General features: G+C 46.7%; 1 non-coding gene across 1 annotated transcript; it reads right to left on the bottom strand.

Annotated features, from left to right (window-relative positions):
• Positions 1-13,864: 13,864 nt before the first annotated feature.
• On the bottom strand, positions 13,865-13,936 carry TRNAS-ACU (transfer RNA serine (anticodon ACU)). The gene has a single exon. It is a non-coding gene; the product is annotated as a tRNA-Ser (tRNA).
• Positions 13,937-15,147: the final 1,211 nt, after the last annotated feature.

Here is a 15,147-nt window from a genome sequence, read left to right as displayed (position 1 = left end):
GTTTCGATGGAGGCAAAACGCAAAAGGCGCCCGTGTGCTGCGCGATGTCAGTGTGCGTTATATTTTCACGTGATCGAAATTATTCCTGAGCCCCTTCACTACGGCAGCTCTCACTTTACTTCTCGTGTACTCCTTTCTCTCTTCCATTACTGCGCGGGCAGTTTGCTTTCCTCAGAAGCAAATTTGAATTTAATCTAACGCGCAGCCTCCCTCCTCAGGCGTTATTCAGTAGTTCTATTAAGGTGAACGTAATACGAACTGTAAAGGCGGTGGGGCACCTCGCCCAAGCCATTATTAACCATGGCAGTCACCGCGCAGCAATTGCGGGGCGATTTCGCGAGTCCCGCAGCAATCTTTTGAAAGAATTCAAGAGCGCTTATGACACGAGGGTCGCGAGACTGAATGCAATGTGTAGTGGCTCGTTGAGGGCACAGTTACGACATCGGCGTTGAACAAATCGTTCCGGCTAGTCGAAAAGAACTGCGCTGCAACGCGTTGGGCTGTTTCCTAATTGTCCAGACGGTGGGAGCACCATGTCGCAAATAGCCGCCATGTCCTGCGCTCTCCCTCTGTAGATGATGCTTCTTGGCATGAACTCCTGCGGTGAAATGTTCAGCAGTGATGTATGCCAGCTGTAGAAACAGCCTCGAAGCGGGAAGGGTACCACAGTGGACATCTGCAGTTGAGCAGATTAAGAAGTTGATTCACGATACGCGCACGAGATTTTCTTCCACTCGTTTGGAGCAAGGCATGGAAAGAAGGTAGAGGGAAAAATATGGACAGTTCAAGAAACGCCAGAACTGACATGGCATGACGCATAAGCCCATCAGCGAAATTGCGAGGCTCCTCGGAATAAGACGTCGCAGTTTGTGGGGTCATCAGTCCCATTTGCAGAAGTACAAGGCTATGTAAACCGCGACAGTACTAGGCTCCGTTGGCAATATCCGTGAATGCGTCGAGATATTCTTGCCGATGGTACAGTGACTGCGTCAATATGGCTACGTTATTTGCAATTATGCTTAAGTATTTTGATTGTTGTTTTCGAAGGAAATTGATTACCAATAAATAATATTGCCGTGATATCCGGTAGTCAGCTATTTCGGATGCGTTTAGGTCCTACAAAAATGGAAAATGAACTCAGTCCAGACGGAGCTTAGAAGAAAAAAAATTCATCCGGCTGCACGTCGCTTTGAACTGTCGCTATGCGACGCGCGCCCGGGACCGCATCTCGGAGTTGGGCAGGCCAGCTGTGACCTCGTATCGAAACACAGCTGCCTGCACACCGAAGCGGCCACCTATAGGAGCAGCAGAGCTAAACCCTGGTTGTGCACACTGCGCTGCAGGTGGTAGGGCATGAGCCACACGCCGGTGGCAGCGCAGGCCGAGCAGTTGTTTCTCATCGTGTCAGCAATGAGGCCCATTCCGGGACTTGGCCGCTGCTCGCACTCGCGCCCACGCAACTCGGAGTCAACGGTGATACAGCAGTCGGCGAAGACGGGGTCATACCTGCAGAGTATGTGCACAGTATGTTAAGAGCAGCCCGCTACACACAAATGCACTTACAAGGTATCCTCTCCAGTCGCTTCAGTAAGCACCTCAACTGTGCTAAGTTTTGAACACATCGTGCGATTCCTTTCTTCTTGAGTGTCAAATAGCTCCCTCAACGCCTAGGAAGTTGTCTTTTTCTGAGCCATCACAAAACGGATTACAAAGACGACCCACAATTCCAAACTCTAGCCGATTAAATAAAGTAAGACAATGTGAAGAGGAAAATTGTAAGCTAAGTGCCTAAGGGCTCTCATTTTTCACAAGCTTTTCGCGAAACATCTAAAATATACAGGCTGGAAATTGTAAAGGTGATGGTTGTGTGAAAACGCCCAAAATCAACTCAGGCCAGACGGAGATTGAGAAGGAGAAAAATCTTTTGACGGCTTACTCCGGAAAATGTCGGGTTCCCGACATCTGTATGAAAGTACAATCTAGCGTCATAATGGGAGCAAGAGCGAACGATGCCGCGAGAGAGGAAGAAACCGACGGGACAATCACGAAACCTTATGATGATGGGTAATGGGCGTGTCGCTTCTGGTTCTGTAGGATTGAGGTGGGCTGGGGAATTTGGGCTGAGGGCGGGCTTCCGCTGGTCCCAGAGGATAGGCTACAGAGACATTTAATTCAAAGCAGTGGCAACCATTCCTTCTTGATGCGGACGTCAAGAGTTTGAATCCAAGTTGAGGGATAATTGTGAAATTCAGTTTTCTCACTCATTTATTATTTATTTATTTATTTTATTTGTTTTTGTTTTGCTGCCGAACAACAACAGTAATTGCTGCATGTTTTCCTCCAGAATTTCTTGAAGCTCGGGTATTCCGGCATTTTTATGCAACCATTTAATTCATTTGAAGCCACAAAATTGGCCTGCTGTTGAGTGGGACGCCTTCCGAAAGCGTGACAGTTTTTGAACAACTTCGCTTGCACTGAACGTCTTGTGGTATGCAATTGCAGTGTTGTACTCTTGAAGATGGCGTTAACTGAACGATGATAAGTAACTTTTCAATTACCCATGTGTTCTGGCACCAAATATACTCTACTACGAGAGGAGAATAACAAATTGGAAGCTATCAGATAACCGGTTCTCGGCTACTGACGTGTGAAAAAAAGTTCCTTAACTTTGTCGCAATGCGCACTGCAGCGACAAGTGGGGTGGCGCTAAATCCTGTCAGCGGGTTTAGTAACTTCTGGTTGATGTGTGGGATGTCCGGCGCTTGTGCCACTGCACTTGCATTAGTGCCATTGGTGAGCTCCAGTGAATGTTTTTGATGAATATCGGAACGGCCGGGTATAATGAGGACTGATGGGTTATGGTGGTAGGGTTGAAAGGTAGGCGCGTACATCACGATGGTCGCCAATTCATATTAAAAGAAGCTTTATTAGCAAGAAATGAAAGGCACAGTAAAATCTGACTTCTTGATGTACACCGCAGCCGCACCGTGAGGAAAACCAAGATAGTGGAAGTTAAAGAAGGGGGGGGGGGGGGGTGGCAGAGAGAAAGAGGTGTAGTGGAGGGCTCCAGTATAATTTCGACCACATGGGGATCTAACCTGCACTGAAATTGCACAGAACACTGACGCTTTTCGCGTCTCGCTTACATCAAGCGCAGCCCCGCGGCCCCTTTCGAACCTGACAATTTCGGCTCAGTAGCCGAGCGCTCCAACCACTAAGCCACTGCGGTGGGTGTCACATGTTTAAGGTGGCTATCCGGTGCCACGAGGAGAATGGGCGAGGGAAAGAGCAAGGAAGAGAGAGGGTGGAGTGTGGAGATGGAGGATGGAGAGTAAGGACAACGACGGCAACATGATTTCGCCAAATGTGGCGCATACAGCAAATTCAGCACCTTGATTTCTCGCAGTTTTTTGCGTACCTAAATATATGGGGCTGAAGTTTTTCAGAAGATCCGATGAAGTGACTTGTATAAAATTTCTTTCATTAAAAAAATGATTTAGTACCGCCAGGAAAGCTGGACATTGATATATGATTTATTATAATTGGTACAAGAACCAGCTGAACTATGCCTGTAAGATTACTTGGAACTGAATATGTTTACATTTTAAACCTGTTTCTTTCTGATAGTATTTCATAAAAGATGCTTTTGTGAAACGAATGAAGTAAATTTTTTCCCACAACGTGCAAGTTTGAGTTTTAATACATAATTTACGCTTACGCAGCTACTATGTGCACACTACTACTACTATACACACTAAGAAAACCTCGACGGTCGTCCTTATGTTCGGAAATGCTCGCGGGAGGCCCCAGTCTTTCTAATCTGCCACATACGATCACAGTACCGCTAGCTGCCTGCACCTGTTATGAAATGCAATAATTTATAAAAACTGTTGAAACGTCAGCAATATCATTCATCGTTTTAGAATCGGTACCAAAATATATTAGGCTTTCACTCGAATGCAAATCTGTTTTGTCAAGGCCACACATGTTTCTTCAATTGGCGCATGGGTACGCAGAAATTCTTGTGCTCCCGAGCCGAACCTCTTGTCATAAAACTGCCATTGCTGTCTCTGGACGACGTCTCGGTGCCTTCCATAGTATGCTATGGCTGCACGGTTGATTTCCAGCCAATGCCTTCGCGAGCCCCAGGTTCCGCCATTGCGTCTCATTCCCCGAGATGATTTTTGCGTTCAAATGTGCTTATGTCTGTACGCAGACTTAAACAGAAACTGAAAGATAAGTGTATAGCATCTATGTACATATACGGACGCAGGTAGTCGTGGTTATCGCGGTATTACTTGCACTGCTTTCATCCACCCTCCGCCACTGTCGTCTTACCCTATCTCCTTTTTGTGAATCATATGCGGGTTACATCACTCACCTCCGGCGTGGATCAGCACTGAGCTGTTTGCTGACTTGCTCCGAGCGCAACTTGCTGCGGTGGTAAATTGAGGGCAGTTCTTCGCTGACGGGGCAGAGCTGGGCGTCGGCGCTGACTCCATCCTCCGCTTCAGGGGAGTTCGGGTCAGTCACGGTGGCAGCACTCATGATCCCAGTGGCCTGCGCCTGCAGTAACGGAGAGGTCACACCCAAGATGTCAAAATACCAGGTGCACGGCCTCTGAAAGCGGCCGGACTGGTGCGCGTTTCCGAGTATGCTATGGATGTGCTGGTCAACGCCTTAAGATAACGTATTATAGTCTCATAGCTACGAAGGATAGCTTTCACAATAGCCCACTTGGAAAGAACAATGAATATTAGAGGTCTCAGGTAATTGAATTTTGAAGCACGAGACCTTGGGATCGTGGATCTGTCTCTGCTGGAAGCGTGAAACTTTCTCGTGTGACTTTCAAAGCTACTTCCACTCTACTATAGCATTCCTGCTACCCCAAGAAGAGCATGTTGTGGGAAATGAGACAGATGAAGCTAACCCGAAAGAGCCAGCGGAATTTTCCAGAGTGAACCATTGGTCGTTTATATATTACTCCATCCATGTTAGTCAGGCTGCAGATGCGTAACAAGGCTGCAGGTGCGCGCACGGATTACCTGCATCGTGGTGTCGGCAGTGCTGGGTCGTGAACAGGGACAGAGCAGAGTGACGTGCGCATCTTGGAGCTGGCGGTGGCTGCATAGGGTCACGCACCCTAGCGGCGTAGGCAGCGTGTTTCTTGCCTCGCCGGGGTCCTGGGAGTTTGCTTGCTGTTCTCCGTCGCCGTCATCGTTGGTGACGTCAGGCATGGTGTATAGGCATGGAACCAGCTCCGCCATGGGTGTCGAGTACACTGGTTTCCCCTGACAGGTAATTCTAAACATAAAACGAGAGATTCAGGAGTTGTGTTCTGGAAAGAAAGCAGATGAATAAACCAGGATTTGGTTTTTAAAAGACAACGAAAGAATGTGAACTGTTTCATAAAAGACCCTTGCTGTTTAAGCAAAGGGCTAGAAGTCTGAGGGACGACTATTACGGGCAAATGTCAATGTACGCTGTATATCTTCTCACTGCTTTCAAAGGAAGGGACAGTGCATATTCTACAGTTTAATACCATCCAGCCTTTAAATAAACCGAGAAATGGTGGAGCTCTGAAGGGCTTAAAATTTCAAGACCGAAACATGTAAACTATCTGAGAAACGATTGTGAGTAATCTAAAGGCAGCAAGGGAGGAATGGAGGATGTAGAAAGCACTGAAAAGAGAAAGAAATAGAAAGAAACAACGAAAAGCTTTTTACTTATGCTCGCACACAGAGGAGAAGGTGATGGCGTGGAGAAGAGAAGGTAGCTTAACGTAGACCTGCAGAAGCTGTAAGGTGTCGATGGATAAGTAAATGGAATAGTGCAAGACTAAAAGTATTGTGCTTATTAACCGGCCTTCATGACGTCGTGGTTAATCCTCTAGCGTGAAATCGACGGTGGCTGGCTGGTGCCTCCGTGAAATGGTGTTAACCGCGACGTCTTGACAAACGGTCTTCATAGGCTAGAGGGACTCCTTTGCGGGGTATTTGCTGGTGCGTTCTTGAGTTGTATTTGACTGTTGGGTATCATGGAAGTGCCCACTTGTATGTTACTGATTTACTGACGCGCATCAAAGACGAGCAATGGATTGCGTTGTCATTCGAAACACCCTATTCAGTGAGCATGATTATCTCGTTTATTGGCGCTTTAATTTCTGCCGTTCAAGCATATTTAGAATTCGATGCATTCAACGCGAAGAAGGTAAGGTATTTTGTCCGAGATCCTTCTGAACGTTATTAGCGTAGCGCGAGGAAGTTTAGTATGCAAGGTACGCGTGAAGCAGCTGCAGACGAGCAGCCATACTGTTCGAACGGAACAATATCACCGAGGTGCGTTGTCACTCTAACGTATCTCAGATGTATCCCCACTTGCAATACTGAGTTCACATGATGTTATCGCTTTAAGCCTAACACAACTCTGGAGACTGTCTCCTACGTGGCCCATTTTTGGTTCCACGAGATGGTAAGCCCTTCGAGGATCGCTCTCGCTCAGCTCGATATACACTGTTGCATCACCACTGTGGGTAAGAAAGTCACTGCTGCAAAAGCAAAAGCATTGGTTGCATCACTGCGGAAGCGGAGACCCTCGCATCGCTTCGGAATAAGCGAGAGCTAGAGCACGACACCGAACATATCGTTGTTGCCTTGAGGCGGAAGAGTTGAGAATCGGAGGAAGTTACAAGGAGCCAAATTAGAAAGAAAAGCGTCCCCTTACTCTGCGGAAGTCCTGTTGCAAAGCTGAGCGAGCAGATGAGAGACTGGCTGCCGGGCACGAGCGTGGCCTCGTGAAGAACGCGCAGGCTGTGCAGTCAGTGGATGATGATGAAGAAAAGATGCTTTATTGAACTTAAAACTGGCGGCCGGTGTCATGATTCTTTCGAACGATGGGCTAGAAATAAATATTGAAAAAAAGCAGTTTGAATGTTAATCATGTAGTATTGCTCCACATTTTTTTTGTCTGTGTTTGCGTATGCGTTTCGATGGCAGAATAAAGTCTGAACCAAAATTGTAAAAAAAGAAACAATACACTTCCGCGCATTGCCTTGGAAAACCTTACTTTGCTGTACGGCTGCTGTTAGTGTCATAAAAAAGAAGAGAAAAGGATTGCGAGAAAATGTGCGATGGGGTGTTTGTAGCGTTTCATGCTTTTTTTTTTCAAATCAGAAAATAGGAAATGGTACCTCGCCAAAAGGCATGTAGCTAAGAGTAGAGAGATGGTGGTATTAGAAGTATTTCGACCTGTCTTGGAGAAATACTTAGATTGCTTAGATTGCCTAGATTGCAGTGGTTATCATGGTTAATACCGTCGTCCTCACCATCGCCGTCAAGCTTGTAGCAATTATCTGGAATATTTTTCGGCCACAGTTTGTCGGAATGATGACACTGAGGAGGGCAGTTGCTGAGTGTGTCAGATGAAACATAGGCTTCAAAGAAACAATCGGAAGTATGAAGCCCGGCTGCAATAAGTGCAGGAACAGCCCCGATTTTTTTTCTGTATTCTGCTCGCCTGTATTCTGCTCGCCTTAAGGAAAAACGTTGATCCTCCTATGTCTGGTTCTTAATTGTTGGCCGTGAACTAAGCATAATGATTATTCTGCCCCCCTGCTGTTTTGGAAGCCATCAAATTCTGAAGTTTAGAAGCCATAAAATTAGGGTTCGCAAAATATTTATCAAGGCAACTGTACTAAACGACATGATATGTTGAGAAAACAAATTTCCATTAAATCTGTGGCTTACCAAAAAAATATATATTCAAGGGTTCTTTTTTGTAGTTACCTAGACTAGAACTGCACAGTTTATTAGTTTTCTGCTGAATGTATTCATCCTAGCCTGTGTGAAGTACTGATTAAGAATCCCGATTTGATCACGCCTTAATCACAGGCTTGCGGGGAGGAATAATTTAGAATGTAGAAACGTTTCGCAAAATATTTATCAATCAAACTATGCTATGCTATGCTGAGCAAACAACATGCCATTAAGGCTGCGGCTTACCACAAAATATACATCTAAGGGTTTTTTGTAAATACTTAGACTACAAGAGAGCGGGTTATTTCTTTTATGCCGAATTCATTCATCCCAGCGTGTGTGAAAAAGTGGTTTAAGAAAGCTGATATAGGGGAAGTTTTATAACGCCTTAGTCAGAGGCGTATGTCAGAAAATTGTTCCTTGCGAAGTGCAGTGGGCAGACAAGAGCACGTTGGGCGTTTTTAGCAGCTGCAATGTGCGTATTAGGAAATACTTTTCTTCTGCCTTCATTGTTTAAGGTTATGTTGCACTCGACCTGCAGATATCGGGACGAAGAAGTTACGGAGGTGGGCGAGAACACTGGCATTTTTTCATAATACTGCGGAAGCGAGAAATATAGCAGCAGATGCGAAGAAAGAAAAAACTGGTCGGGATAAACTATTTTGATCTGTTGTTGAGGCTTTGTCTGCGAATGTCTAGCGCTGTTCTGCTACAGGTAGACCATGACGAATCCAGGAGTATGCTAGTAGGCACGAGCCAGCACCTAGGAAGAGAACATTTTTTGGGTGCGGCAACCAGTGAGCAGGGTAGAAATTAGTTTTACACATCCACGAAAACCAATCCGGTACTGAACTTGACTAATCTGTGGGGAGACACTCAACGCGTAGCGCTGCAGTGCTGAACTTTCGTCGGACGTTGGGAAAAAAAAACCTGAGCCGGTGTTTTGGTTCCGTAAATTGTGGTTATGGTATAAGGCGTTGGGTCTTTTTTTTAGCCCATCTATCATTCGTTCACAACTCGACAAGCAACCAATCTGACGGAAGCAGCTGCTTCGCTTGCAGGAGCAGGGTGGGTTAACGACTAATAGTTTAGTTATGCGGAATGTTCTACACTAGTTTATAAACCCATAATGGCAAGCAATATTGGGAACAATTGTAACGTGCTGTATCCCACCCAAGGCTCTGTTAGCAACTTTCAATGAAGTGATCGTTAAATTGAGGGTAAGGGGCGTGGAACGCCTCACTCACGATGCCGTTTATTGCCCACTACCGCCACTCCGCGGGGGTTGTGTGCTGTTAATGTCGACCTACCGCACCTTTAGAGTGCGTTCACTCGACGACCACGAGACTGAATGCAACCTATGGAGTCATGCCAAGGGCACTCTACGAGACCAACGCTCAGCGTCGGTGCCGAAACGCTGGAACAATTGCCAGAGAACTGCGGACGAATACGCTGGACTGTTTTCCAGTTGCACAGGGACCACCATGGCAAAAATGAAGGTCATGTCTTGCTGGTGTCCCGACCCTGGACGATTCCCGCACTCGCACATTATGGCTGGAAACAGCAGTTGAACTCGTACGGCGACAATAATCAATGCTGTCTGCAATCGGTAGAAGTGGCATCGAAGCAGGGAGTGCACCGCGACGCCATCAGTCGTGGAGAGCAGAATAAAAACCGATCCAAAATTCACGCCAAAGCTTCTTCAAATGAGTTCGCGCGCAGCATGGCGCGGAGCACAGCGCACAATATTCAAAGTTCTGAACCACCACAGCTTGGTCGGGGTGATGCAACAGTAAAAAGAAACAAACAAAAGAGCAGGGTGGTGTTGACAGAAGGTCCGTGTCAAATGGCAGCGCGTCCCTTGGCAACATCCGTGGTTCCGTGCAGATCTTGTCTCAGATCGTGAGATAATGAGAATATGCAGAACACATGCCTGCGCTTTTGTGTACAAGATCTTTATACGATATCTTCATAATTAAAACTATTGAAAAGTATGGATGTTTTGTTGCTTTCTGAGGAGAGTAATTGCCAATAATAATACAGTTGCAATATGAATTCACTCCAGACGGGGATTGGTGATGAAGCAGTTTTCTGGCAGCTCGTCGGTTTGAATTGTCGCTGTCCGACGAGCTCCTGTGAATGTGGGGTGACGAACGCGTGCCCGCTTCTCGGGGCAGGGCAAGCCGACCGTGGTTTCGTATCGAAACACAGCGGCTTGGACCCGAGATGGGCCGCCTATCGAAGCTGCAACGCATCGTGCTCCGGCTGGTGAGGCGTGCGACATCCGCCGAGGGAATCGCAGACCGAATGGCAGTTTCCATGCCGGAGCATAACGCCGCTGGTCGCGCTCGCCCCTTCGGCAGCGGGACTCAAGGCGGAGACGGCAGTCAGGCCGGAGATGGTCATACCTGCGTAACACGGGAAGAGTGCGCCTGTGGACGCGAGTTGGTTCAAGACGTATGGGTTGATAAGCCTGATACTTCATTCGTATCACTAATCACTCAAGTTGCGTTTAAGTTTCGGAATCTTTGTATGATTCTTATGATATTGAACGCTACCTAACGACAAAACCCTAAATATTGGCAACCACACCGCTTAGAGTTTTCAAGTGGCATATTTTTTTTAAAATTGCGGCAGTATTCCGCAAATAAAGCTTTTTGCAAATATCACGGCACTAATAAGCTTTGCACCAAATGCTCAAACAAGCTCGGCTTGCAGGTCATTACCATACCGGTTCTCTGTACGGAGCTATAACACGTTTTTGCGAAACAGCCTTGGATATGGTGGACAGTTTCTATATACCAGTACTGCCGAGAGATCATGTGAAAATGGCTTGCGAAAATTCCTCAAGATCACGTCATACTTTAAAAAGGAAGATATTTTGCCCAGATCTGCGCAAGATTTGCTTAGTGAGAACAATTCTCAATCCCCCATGGCTTAGTGTAGGAGAAGCGAGAGTGGGACCCTAGCCAAATTCGTTTTTTTGAAGGTTGTCGTTTTCGTGCTTCAGCGTTGTCTCGCCTCTGACCAGTGCAGGAGGCTCTTGAGTCAAGCGCTGTGCTGTACCACTGTCCTCACCTTTAACACGATTGCTCGAGCCCGTGGTTTCCACTGACAGTACCGCTGGGCGTCGCAGCTAGGTTTGAGATCACGCAATGGTGGCAGAAGGACAGCCGCCATCGCCAGCCGCCGCAAACACAGCAGCATGGTCTCGGACCTAGCGACCAGCGTTAAGCATCTCTAGTGCTAGTGAGCGCAACGCGCTGTAGCGTTTGTGCTAGGCGTGTGCATGGCGGTAAGTAGTATACTCCTGACGCCGTCGTCATCGCCACTTAGTGTTATTCTCTTTTATTTATTGCTATCCTATTTACATACACATTCCCATGCACGCGTATATTAACGCACGATAGTGGACACGCGAATGCAAACAGGAACACATTCAAGGTATTCGCGTGCGGCATGGCGTTTCCTGATAACATTCATAGCGCGATCGCATATTTACATTTTTTTTTATGACCCCCTTCTTTTTTTCACGAATGATATGCGGCCTGCACCACCCACCGGCAACGCAGACGAGCACTGAGATGCTTGCTGACTTGCTGCCAGCGCGACTGGGTGTGGTCGTGCACAGGCGGGAGCTCGTCGCTGACGGCGTAAAGCTGTTGTTTGCCGCCGTATCCCTCCTGTTTTCCGTCCGCAACGGCAGCGCGTATGTCCCAGACCGTCTGCATGCATTAAAGGCACAGTCAGTCTGATGACGTTCAAATACCAGATTCAAGGCTTGTGATAGGGCCCTACAAAGGGCTTGTACTATGTGTCGATAGGACTGATTTTATGATGCGACCTCATGCCCTTTGCGCATCCGGTATTCAGCCGACCACAAGACAGTCAAAATAAACGCCAATTGAAATAAAATACAATCTTCATATTGTTCTGGACTAGGGCGTTCCCGCGTATTCATGGTGCTAATAGTTAACGCTCTAAGGATAGGATAATATATGTAGAGAGCTACAAAGGGAAGCCAGCGCGATTGCTGACGGGAAAAGCGCTGGTTCATGACAAGATGGGCTCATGGATAATATTGATACAATACACCGCACTCTAGGCACAGGCTGAACAAGCCAAATCACTCAGAGCAGCTCTGATGCCGTGTGTTTTGCTTCTGGCAGCTGTGCTATCTTACCAACGAACATTTAGGCTGATTGGCATGTCAGCGCTAAAACGCGGCGAGGGCACCAATCCAAAGGGCATTGCTATAACGCAGTGAAGCCCACCTAGTAGGCCTGTGCTTGCTTTGGACACTACTTGTTTAGGTGCCATCCGTTGTACGCTAGAATTTTCAAAAATGAACGGACACCAATTCGCCCCGTTATCGACGTTGCTGCAGGGCATGGACTATCGATCGTCGAACTGTTGTGGAGTGTATTCCAAGTGGTGGCACGTTCGTTCTGTACCGCAGGCCCGTTGATTTTTTATTATTTCTGTTGTGTGTATTGAAAATCTATTTACAATTCCCTTTGTACTTTTTTTTTGTTACTAACGACAATCTGCTTTCTTGTAGCGATAGCTACATTTCAGTAGTATTTCGAGCCTTCAGCGTGGCGGCGCCGCCACGCTGCCACGTGGTGCGGAGCAGCTGCCGGCGGCGCGGCGCCGTGGTTGATCACGCGGTTCGTCACGTGGTTGGTCACGTGACCAATTTCCACCCAGCCAGCTGTAGCTATCGCGTCACTCCAGGTTTAACCAGAGCTAAACCACCGCCACTTTTTTATCTGCACTTAACGAACCCATCTTGTGCCCCAATTGTTATAGCTGCCATGTTATCGTGAGAACGCAAAAATGCTGAGAAGACAGCGTGGATGGAATGAAGGAATTTTTCAGGAGGTTATTGCCTTTCCCCTTCGTTGATACACAGGCGCGCCAAGATTCTATTCGGTCCAATTGCTCTCTCAGTCTACGGTATAGTAAATGCTTAAGAGTGTGTCCACACAGACTTTTCTTAGCATAATGCGATTATGTTTACTGGCTACCCGCGCGCTTATCAGTTGGCATTGTCTCAAGAGTCGTTTTAACACTGTAGATTTAAGATCCAAAAATAGTCCATTGCCTCTGCAGCTTTGAAAAAAGAGGAAAGAGGATAAATGTATCCAAAGAGTCTGGCGGCATAAAGCACTCGGCAGACCACAGGCGTGTGTTTCGCATACCTGCGTCGTGGCGTCGGCAGTGCTGGGCCGTGAGCAGGGACAGAACAGCGTGACGTGAACGTCTCGGAGCTGGCGGTGGCTGCGCGGAGCCGCGGACACGACAGACGTAGGCAGCGCGTCAATGCAACAAGAAAGGAAATCTGCTGTGCTGCCAAGAGCTTCAGTTGAGTGCGAGTCATGAAAAACCTGATCAGTATCGTTCCACTGACAACCAGAGACTACAGATGGCGTCATGCAGCTGCAAGGAAGTGGGCAACAAAGAGTTGTGAATTGAATTGTGGGGTGTAATGTCCAGAAGAGACACATGGGTTGTGAGAGACAACGTAATGGAAGCCTTCGGAATAATTTAGACCAGCTGGGTTCTTCAACGTGCGCTGACATCACTCATAACACAGGTCCCTTCAGCGGCACGGCGCTATCGAAACGCGGCCGGTGTAATAATAATAATAATAATAATAATAATAATAATAATAATAATAATAATAATAATAATAATAATAATAATAATAATAATAATAATAATAATAATATTAATAATAATAATAATAATAATAATAATAATAATAATAATAATAATAATAATATAATAATAATAATAATAATAATAATAATAATAATAATAATAATAATAATAATAATAATAATAATAATAATAATAATAATAATAATAATAATAATAATTGGTTTTGGGGGAAAGGAAATGGCGCAGTGTCTGTCTCATATATCGTTGGACACCTGAACCGTGCCGTATGGAAAGGGATAAAGGAGGGAGTGAAAGAATAAAGGAACAAAGATGCCGTAGTGGACGGCTCTGAAATAATTTCGACCACCTGGGGATCATTTAACGTGCCCTGATATCGCACAGCACACGGGCGCCTTAGCGTTTTGCCTCCATCAAAACGCAGCCGCCGCGGTCGGGTTCGAACCCGGGAACTCCGGATCAGTAGTCCAGCGCCCTAACCACTGAGCCACCGCGGCGGGTCGCGGCCGGTGTAGGAGCAAGCACGTCTGGATCACAATCACCGTGCTGATGGGCGTGCCTTTGACGCGGCGGCTGCGTTTCGGTGGAGGCAAAACGCATAGGCGCCCGTGTGCCGTGCGATGTCAGTGCACGTTAAAGGTCCCCAGGTGGTCGAAATTATTCCGGAGCCCTCCACTACGGCACATCTTTCTTCCTTTCTTCTTTCGCTCCCTGCTTTATCTCTTCCCTTACGACACGGTTCAGGTGTCCGCCGATGTGTGAGACAGATACTATGCCATTTCATTTCCCCAAAAACAATTTTTTTTTCTCTGAGTGCTACGAAAGGTGTTGGGGGCTCGGCGGCGTAGAGTCGCGCACACTTTTCACCCGCCATATGCCACAAATGGAGGTGGCAAAGGGGAGAGAAGGAAATCTCTGTATTTGTAAGGGAGATAAGGGTGAGGATTGAAGGTTGTTTCCATGCGAAGAAAAAGTATGGCTGTAGAACTGATAATGACTGATTAAATACAATATATATACACGAAATTAGGATATTTAAATAAGAAAATATGAAAGGAAATAACGGGTTCACGTGACACGAAAGAGCTCATGAAGAAGACCTAATGCTAACGCAGAGTCATGGCATAATGATTATTAAGCAACCCGACAATTATTCTATTTCATATTGCCACGGTCCCTTAGAATCCCAAATGTGCCTTGAAAAGCTGTATGTCTACAATACAGTTCCTGCCAAAAGCATGCGCCGGCAGCACCACTATCGTTCTGGTGTTTATCTACTTATTGGTTTGTGTTCTCGTGGCTGCATGGATCCACCCGTAGAGTTTGCCCAGTCCGTGAGCGCACACCGGTAACGGCATTTAGATTCTGATCCTGTGGCGACTACGCCGGACGAAGAAAAGTTAAGGATGTGTTGGCTGAACTCGAGAAGAGGAAATGGGTAAAAGCAGGGCACGCAATTCGATGAACCGATGACCGATGGTGCTCTAGGATAACGCAGTGGAATCCAAGAGGCGGCAAAACTAAAAGGTGGGTGGAAGAGAGTCAGATAGATTAGTCAGATGAGGAGGTTTGCAGAGAAAAGTGGCCGCAGCTGGCGCAGATAATGGTTAATCTCTGGCCAATGAGAAAGGCACTAGTCCTGCTGTGAACGTTATTGGGCGCATAGCGGTGAAGATTACAAAGGCAACCAGGCTGGGCACAGCTAAAC

The sequence above is a fragment of the Amblyomma americanum genome, chromosome 3, assembly GCF_052857255.1.
Source record: "Amblyomma americanum isolate KBUSLIRL-KWMA chromosome 3, ASM5285725v1, whole genome shotgun sequence".
Classification (NCBI taxonomy): Eukaryota; Metazoa; Arthropoda; class Arachnida; order Ixodida; family Ixodidae; genus Amblyomma; species Amblyomma americanum.
Note: the sequence above shows the minus strand (reverse complement) of the source record. Positions and strands in the feature narration are given on the sequence as shown.